The following is an 8,485-nucleotide window of genomic DNA, read 5'->3' on the forward strand; positions in this document are numbered from 1 at the left end:
GACTGTAGGAAACCACACTGCGCTGCTGGTGCAGGAAAATCACATTTACTCTTTCACCGGCTGAGACGGGATTTTTTCATCTGTCTTACCTGTAAAGGAAACTGAGAGATGAGCAACCTACCCTGGTCAGAACCAGCACGCAGCCAAAGTTTGTTCATGAACTCAAGTCTTTGGACGCCTAGGTCTTTCCCACCCACTCCTCCCCTTGAACTCTTGGTCTTTTTTTTTTTTTTTTGGTTTTTTTCTGGTACTCGGAAGCGAATTCACGACCTCGTGCTTGCCAGGCAGGCACTGTGCCGCTGAGCTAAATCCCCAGCCCTCCCCTTGGCCTCTTGATAATGCTAAGACGAGTGTTGTGTGATGGGAAACAGCGCGCTGCTTGGAGGCGTGCAGGCTGAGCTGGAATCCCGGCTCCAGCTGAGGACCGCTTGCTGCTGAGGGGCGCCTCGCTTTCCCTGTGGGCTGCAGCTTCCTGATCTGTAAAGGGAGATAATTATAGTAACCACCCACCAGGGCTGACAGGAGACAGAAAGATGATCACATGGAAAGTACTCAGCACAGAGTGACCAGAAAACACGCAGCAAATAACAACCGCGGCTGAGTCACAGGTGCTGACGGAGCTACCTGGGAAGGGAGACAGTGAGTCCTACCTGAGCAGTGAGGCGTGGGGGAAGACATTTTTATTTTGATGTATTTATTTTGGGCGGGAGGAGACATTTTTAGCGAGGGCACGTTTATGAGCACCCATTGTGTACCGCCGAGAGCTATCTAAACATAAGAAGTAGTTGTTTTCCTTAATCCCGGGGCAGGGACAGGGACAGGAAGTGGGCAGGCTGACCAGGGTAGCCAAACGTCCCAGAGTCATTGTTCCGCCCTTGGCGTACGTGAAGTCCTCGGGACAGGAGAGGCGGGGTGGAGGAAAGATAAAGCTCAGGCCCTTATCTAGACCTTTCCCTCCAAGCCAGAGCCCTCCAGGGAAAGAGAAACTTCTGGACTGTCACCGCTGAGTTCCAAGCATTCCAGAGGGCTCCGCGGGGAGGAAGTCTGTCACGGCCCAATCCAGCACCACGCCGGCCTCTGCTCTGGTCTCTCCGTCCAAGGCCTGGCCTGCCAAGAATTCCAGTGTCCAGCCAGCAGCCCAACCCTCCTGAGAGGAGCGCTGGAATTTGGACTCAGGGGTCCCAGACTTACTGTGGTTTGGTCCCGTCCCTTCTCCGGGCATGCAGCACTAGCTGCAGGGCACTGACATACGGGTACTTGGGTTCTGGAGCATGTGTACCAGAGTCCTGGGTTTGAGGGAGTGGTGGTCACAAAGCTGCTCCTCATTCCTTCCCGGGCTGCTGGGGAAACTGCTTCCTGCTTCCCTGCCACGCCCTCTCTGTTGCTGCTTGGCAGGGCTCCTGGCCAGGGATCTCGCATGCAAGTCACCGTATGATTTTGTGTTTCTGATTCATCTTGAATTTGCAGCTCGCTGAGGATGAGCAACACACCCTGTGCCCCAAGGACCTCCAGGGGCACTTGGGTTGGAGGGAACCCACAGCGTTCCCTTCTTCCCCCTTCTCCTCCCAGCTGCTTAAAGTTGATTTTGAAGTTTTTCTTTGAGGAGATGAAGTGAAAACAAATCTATAAATATGTTGTTTTTTTTTTTTAAAAGACAAGCAACTAAGGCTTGCTTACCCCTGAGTCTTCCCTAGGGCTTAGCAGTGTGCTCCGGCTGGGCGGGGCCGTTGGCCACCCTTGGGGGCCGTGAGGAACATGCATTCTGTCCCAGAGCCTGTTGGAAAGGGTTCTGGCCACACAGGCTGCAAACCCAGCTTGTGCTCCTCTGTCCGGGTGGCTTTGGGTAGGGCTCTCTTAAAGGTATCTCTGGCCTTTCCAAACATCTTCCATGCTGAGCGAGGTGGTACATGCCAGTAATCCCAGAACTCCAGAGGCTGAGGCAGGAAGATTGCTGCGAGTTCCAGGCCAACCTAGGCTACATAGTGAGTTCAAGGCCACCCTGAACTACATAGCAAGACTCTGTCTCCAAAATAACAAACAACAACAAAAAAGTGCTCCACGGAGGCTGCGTTTGCGGAGGACCCTCCTCAGTGATGGGGCCGGACAGGGTGATAGGCCAAGCAGCCTTCACTCCACCATTCAGAGCAGCTCTACTCCTAACAATTTTTACACATTGAGATTCCACCTGATGCCAGGTGTGGTGGCGCATGCCTGTAATCCCAGCACTTGGGAGGCTGAGGCAGGAAGATCGTTGCAAGTTTGAAGCCGGCCTGGGCTACAAAGTGAGCTCAAGGCCAGCCTGAACTGCACAGTGAGACCCTGTCTCAAAAAGACAAAAAAAAAAAAAAGAGAGACTGCCCCTGAGGTTTTTCTTTAATTGTTGTTTTAAAGCTTTGCTGAGGTGGCTGGGCATGGTCCCAGCACTGCGTGAAGCTGAGGCAGAAGGATCACAAATTGGAGCCCAGTCTGGCCAACTTAGTAACTTAGCGAGACCCTGTTCTCAAAGTTTTCAAAATATTTTTTTTCAAAATACACATTTGAAAAGGGCTGGAGTTGTAGCCCAGGACAAAGATCTTGTACTTGATCCCAGTACAAAATGAAGCAGAGAGGCTAGGGGTGTAGCTCAGTGCTACAGCACTTTCCTAGACTGCATCTAGCCCAGCATTAGATCCCCAGCAGGGCAGCAGAAACAACAAACAAACAAATAAATGAAAACCTCGGGGCTGGGGATTTAGCTCAGTGGCATAGTGCCTGCCTGGCAAGCACAAGGTCGTGAGTTCAATTCCTGGTACCGGGAGGGGGGGGGCGGGGGGACCGGGGAAACCCCTCAGTGGCCACCACCAGCCTTTCCCTCACATCCAAGTGGCCAGAACTGCCTAACCCTGGTGGCAAACCTATGGCTTGTGTTATTTTTCTCTTAAGGCAAAAAAGTGTTAATGTATGAGTTGTTTTTTCTAAACTAAAACCTCAGTATTCAGGTGTAATTGCACTGTTGGCCCTTTGCAATAAATAAGCGGGTTTTGGGAGACGCTGGGTCTCTAGAAGCTTCGTCATTACTGACAACAGATCCACCTCTGTGAGTGACGAGCTCCTGAAGGCCAGGGGTGCATGAGAGGAGGACGAACCACGGCCAGGTTTTTCTCCTCGGGAAGAAGAGGAGAAAAGAGGAGAAGAAACTTGCTCTAGGTCCCGCAGCTGGTCAGAGGCCGAGCTGAGCCCTCAGACGGGCGGACGCCTTGGCCCAGCCTCTTCTCCCTGACATCTCCGTTATCCTCGCTCCATGGAAAGGAAAACCGAGGCTCCTACTTTGGGCCCCGGGAGCCTCCTCAGCCAGGACCCCTGCCGCTCAGGAGTCTGTGTGGGATAACAGTATTGGTCATCCCTAGGTTGACAGTTCCGTGTGCCAGCTATCTATTGTCAGCTGTGCGGTAAGGTGCTCCTATCAGATCCCCATTTTACAGAGGGACACATGGGAGCACAGACAGAATAAGCAGCTTGCCTGAGGCCATGCAGCTGGAGTGGCGGGGTGGCACGGTATTTGAACCTTGCCTGGTGTTCCAGGGCCAGACCCTGCCCAGGGGTCAGTGGGGAGGCCCAGGACAGTTGAGGCAGCTCCAGGGCCAAAGAGGAAGAGAGAGCAGTAACAGGAGGAGGCCAGGTGGCCCAGAATGGGCCGGGGCCAGGCCAGCTGGCAGGCCAGCCCAGCCTGCAACCTGAGCCGGGAGCCACTGCCACGCACCCACCTCGCCTCTCAGGTTCCAGGTCTCCTGCCCCGTCCCCTGCAGGAGCGCAAAGTCCAGATCCATCCACGCTGGATGGGCAATGAGTGCTCACAGGGCAGCTCAGCAAACCACAGGTGCCTCTCTTTCACCCAGAGGCACCTCCAGGAATTTTTGGTTCAAGGCCCCATTTTTCAGATGGGAAAACAGAGGCCAGCTACGCATAGAGGATTTTGTTTGGCTTTGCCTGTTTCATTCACTGCCCTGTCTCACTGCTTACAACAATACTAGGCACATAGTAGATACTCAATAAACACTTGTAGGAGTCGAACGTGGTGGCTCACACCTATAATCCCAGCATTTGAGAGGCTGAGACAGGAGGAGCCTTGTGAGTTCAAGGCCAACCTGGGCTATGAAGTGAGTTCAAGGGCAGCCTGAACCACATAGTGAGACCCTGGCTCAAAAAAAAAAAAAAAAAAAAAGACAATAAACACTTGTAGGATGACTGACTCACTGAATGAATATGGTTTTTAGCATGGCACAGCGGGTGAAGACTCATGCGACACAAAGCCTGCTGTCAGAACAGAGCCTGTTCTCCAGCACCTTCTGGTAATGGGGGAGAGCAGCCATTAGAGAAACGTGGGCTGCCTACGGGTAAAGTTACGCCCTCACACAGAAAACAGTGTCTCACGGGTAGACAGTTCAAATCCATTTCCCTCAACATCGAAATGTGCCCATATGGGTACACACACACACACACATACACACACACACACACACACATACACACGGGTCTCACTTTAGTTACTGAGCCAGCTCTGGCATAATTCACCAAAGAGGATGCAGGATCATTGTGCAACCCAAGGGAAGGAAACTCAGAAGCACAGAAAAAAAAAAAAAAAAAAATTAAAATGACGTTGCCTGGCATCGCTGTTGTCCCTCGGGGCTTCCTACCCACTTTGTTTTGTTCCGTTTTTGTTTCCTGTGACAGGGTCTTGCTATGTAGCCCAGGATGGCCTCGAACTTGCTGTGATCCTCCTGCCTCAGCCTCCAGAGTGCTGGCATTACAGGCGTGCGCCACTATCCCCAGCTGCCTGCTCACTTTCTTCCTCCCCCAGCTCAGCTTTCTTGGGGCTCCCGGCTGTATCAGGAGGGCCAGCTTTATGGGTGCTCCTGGTTCAGACACCCAATGGGAGTGACCTGATTGCTGGGAGCTGCTGTTGTCCAGGGCCACCGCCCAATACCCAGCCTCTGAGAGCAGGTGTGGGTGGGTGGGAAGAAGAATCCCTTCCGCAGCTCCGTATTCCCAGACGAGAAGTGCTGAGTCTCTCCCATGGTTGAGTGCCTACAACCTACACAAGCACAACACCGCCCATTGTCCCCCATTACTCATTGTTTCAGAGCTCTTATGTCATCCTTTCTTCTTCTGAACCAGCTCATTTGCTCTCGTCTGTGGCCGCAGCGGTTACACAAGTTTCAGCCAGGGCTACCCGACACCTCCCTCCTTACACTTCTTGCGCTAGCAAGTACTTTTATACACTGTACAGCCAAACCCCTAAGAAAGAGGATCTTATTGGTTGTCCCACTCGCCAACTTGTTAGAGCCGTCCCTATTGGCTATAGCATTCACATCATCTCCCCATTGGTTGACAGCAAACCTATAGCATGGCTTTCTGAAGATCATGCCCATCCTTGGGTAGCAGTGGTGGGAGCCATTTTTTTTTTTTTTTGCTTTGGTTTTTCCAAATGTTTTCTTTGCTTACCCTGCTTTTTCTCTGAGTCTGGGCCAGTTCCCACTGCTCCGGTCTCGTTCTTTTTCCATTGTTTACTCGCGGTTAATCCTTCTCCTTCCTTCCATTTCTTTAGTTTTCTTCCCGCTGGTTCCTGATGTTGGATGCAGTTCTGCTAATTTCAAGTGATGGCCACCCGTATCTCTTCAGGCAGATGTCTTCCCCTTGTTGAGTCCCTGTTTCCCCATGAGTATATCGGGGCTGCTAATTCCCACCTCACTGGGTTATAAAGGAGGCAGTGATGTGCGAGCTCCTGCTCCAGAGCAAGCACTAAACATCAGTGCCTGCCCCTCTTTGTGGCTTCAGACCTGACTTAAATTTTAGCTACCGAAAGGCTAGAGAGGGACAGTGGCGCTGGGAGAGAGAAGAGCCTTGAGCCTAAGGCTCAGTTGGGCACTAACTTGCCCAACCTTCAGCAAGTCTTCCCCTCTCCAGAAGTGTTTTTTCCATTTGTCACATGAGGGTTGGACTAGAGGGGCGTTTCCCAAACTGGAAAACAGGGGGTAATAATGAGAAAGAGAATGTGAAAGAAGGGATGGGAGAGACAGAGAGGATATGAATCTTTGGCTAATATTCTGGGAAAAGCCACATAACACCTACTCAATATTAAAGACTCTAAGATTGTGCTGTCCGGTATGTAGCCTCTGGCTATAAGTAAAGATAATTTCTTTACTTATTTGTTTTTTAACACAGGGTCTCAGGCTGGCCTTGAATCTGTGATCCTCCTGCCTTAGCCTCTCAAGTGCTGGGACTACAGGCATGCACCACTCTATCCATCTCACCTGTTACTACTTCAGTTAAAATTAAATAAAATTCAATTCCTTTCCCAGCACTCAGGAGGCTGAGGCAGGAGGATTGCTCTGAGTTCAAGGCCAGCCTGAATTGCATAGCAAAACCCTGACTCAAAAAGACAGGGAAAAAATACTTTCCATTTTCTTGGTTTCATTAGCCATATTTCCGCTACTTGGTAGACATGTGTTGCCAATGGTTACGGTGTTGTTCAGAGCTGATCAGAATGTTCCCTTTATCACAGAGAGCCCTACTTGGTGGTGCCACAGGCCAAGGAGCCCTTTTTTGACTTTTATTCCAGTATTTCCCAAGCACAGGTGATCCACATACCTCCCCGGGACATCTCTGACCAGCATAAGAAATAATCTGCTCCCGGGAGCGTGGCCTGGAAAGCAGTGCCCTGGGGGAATCTTGAGACCTTTCCCACCCAAAGAACAGAGAGAGGACTCATCCTAGCAGCAGGATTTCTCCAGGGGAAGGAGTTGCCTGTGTTCAGCAGGAGGCCTTTGGCTAAATGGACATTATAATCGTGGGAGAAGAGACCCTTCTCCCACATGTGTGGCTGGCATGTGCTGGGAAGAGGGCAGAGAACTTAAATTGTTTGGGGTCATAAAAGAAATGGGACTTTTTTTTTTTAATTTTTTTAAAGGCAGGATCTCTCTATGCAGTTCAAACTGGCCTTGAGCTCACTTTGTAGCCTAGGCTGGTCTTGAACTCACAGTGATCCTCCTGCCTCAGCCTCCTGAGTGCTGGGATTATAGACGTGCACCACCATGCGCAGCAGGAAATGGAACCTTAAAAGGAGAGGTGAAAGATGAGAGTGGGTAGAAGGTGGGAGAAGGGCTGGCAATCTGGTGGGACCACAGGGCTGGGGCAGAAGCACCAGTACCAGGGCCAGAACGGCAGAAGGCGCTTAAGAAGAGGGGCTCTGATGTCTTATGGTGGGTAGGGGTGGGGGAGGTGTTTGTTTTCATTTGTGGCATTGGGAATTGAACCCAGAGCCTTCAAACTGAGCTATATCCCAGCCCTTTCTCCTTTTTATTCTGAGACAGGGTCTTGCTAACTTGGTAATTTCCCAGCCTGGACTCAAACTTGCAGTCCTCCTGCTTCAGCCTCCTAGAGTGAAAGGTTACAGGCGTGTGCCACCATGCTTCGCTTGACGTCTATTTTTAAGACATCCATGTGCTAGAGCACAACTCCCCTCTCCACTGCCCACAAACCAGCAGATGCCTACCACTCTTGACACAGGCCTCCAAGAAAACGGGGGGAAAGGACTCTGGCCCACCTGTGGGCTGCCCATGGGAGTAGAAAGGGCTTCAAGGGGGAGAGCTGAAGGTCAGGAATTCACCCCATCCGGGTGTGGTGGTGCATGCCTGTAATCCCAGCACTCGGGAGGCTGAGGCAGGAGGATCGTCATGAGTTCGAGACCAGCCTGAGCTCCAAAGTGAGTTCAAGGCCAGCCGGAACTGCATAAGAGACCCTGTCTCAAAAAGACAAAAAAAAAAAAAAAAGAATTCACCCCAAGCAGGTTGTATGGAAGGGAGAAAGGGAGAGGCTGACTGGGAGAAACAGGCCCTCCGTCTCAAAGGGCCCAGAGAAACTGGGAGGTGCGGCATCTCTTGAGAGGCTGAGGCAGGAGGATTGCCAAGAGTCCAAGGCCAGCCTGGGCTATATAGTGAGATCAGGGTCAGCTTGAACTACACAGATAGCAAAACTCTGTCTCAAAAAACCAAAGAAAGAAAGTAGGCTCCCTGGCTGCTTGACAAATGGAAGATGGTGGAAATGACCTAGCTCTTATGAGCTTGCCAGGCAGGCGCTTGTGCCATTGAACTATATCCCCAGCCTGACCTAACTCTTATGAAACAGCGGCTTCTACTCCCTGTTTCTTAGGATGCTTGTTCTTGGAATCCAGCCGCCATGCTGCATCCTGGACACATGGAGAAGCCATGGACAGATGTTCTGGCCAGCTGTGCCAGCTGAGTGTCCAGCTGACAACCAGTGTCAGTGTCAGACCTGAGTCAGGAAGCCTCCACATAGCTCCAGCCCCCTCCACCACCTGCCGGCCACTCACGACCCGGTGGCCGGGAGAGGACCACTGGCCGAGCCACCACGTCTACAGACATCATGTAGACCCGGGAGAGGAGTGTGGCGGTCTTGATTTCAGCCACCACAGCAGTGAAAGTAGGAC

General features: G+C 51.6%; 1 long non-coding RNA gene across 1 annotated transcript; it reads right to left on the minus strand.

Moving 5' to 3' along the window:
- Positions 1–663: 663 nt before the first annotated feature.
- On the minus strand, positions 664–1,960 carry LOC106149741. Its single transcript, XR_001236098.1, has 2 exons — positions 1,192–1,960; positions 664–1,107 (listed from the first exon to the last, which is right to left on the minus strand). It is a non-coding gene; the product is annotated as an uncharacterized LOC106149741 (long non-coding RNA).
- Positions 1,961–8,485: the final 6,525 nt, after the last annotated feature.

The sequence above is a fragment of the Chinchilla lanigera genome, unplaced genomic scaffold (genome assembly GCF_000276665.1).
Source record: "Chinchilla lanigera isolate Chin_1 unplaced genomic scaffold, ChiLan1.0 scaffold00051, whole genome shotgun sequence".
Lineage (NCBI taxonomy): Eukaryota > Metazoa > Chordata > Mammalia > Rodentia > Chinchillidae > Chinchilla > Chinchilla lanigera.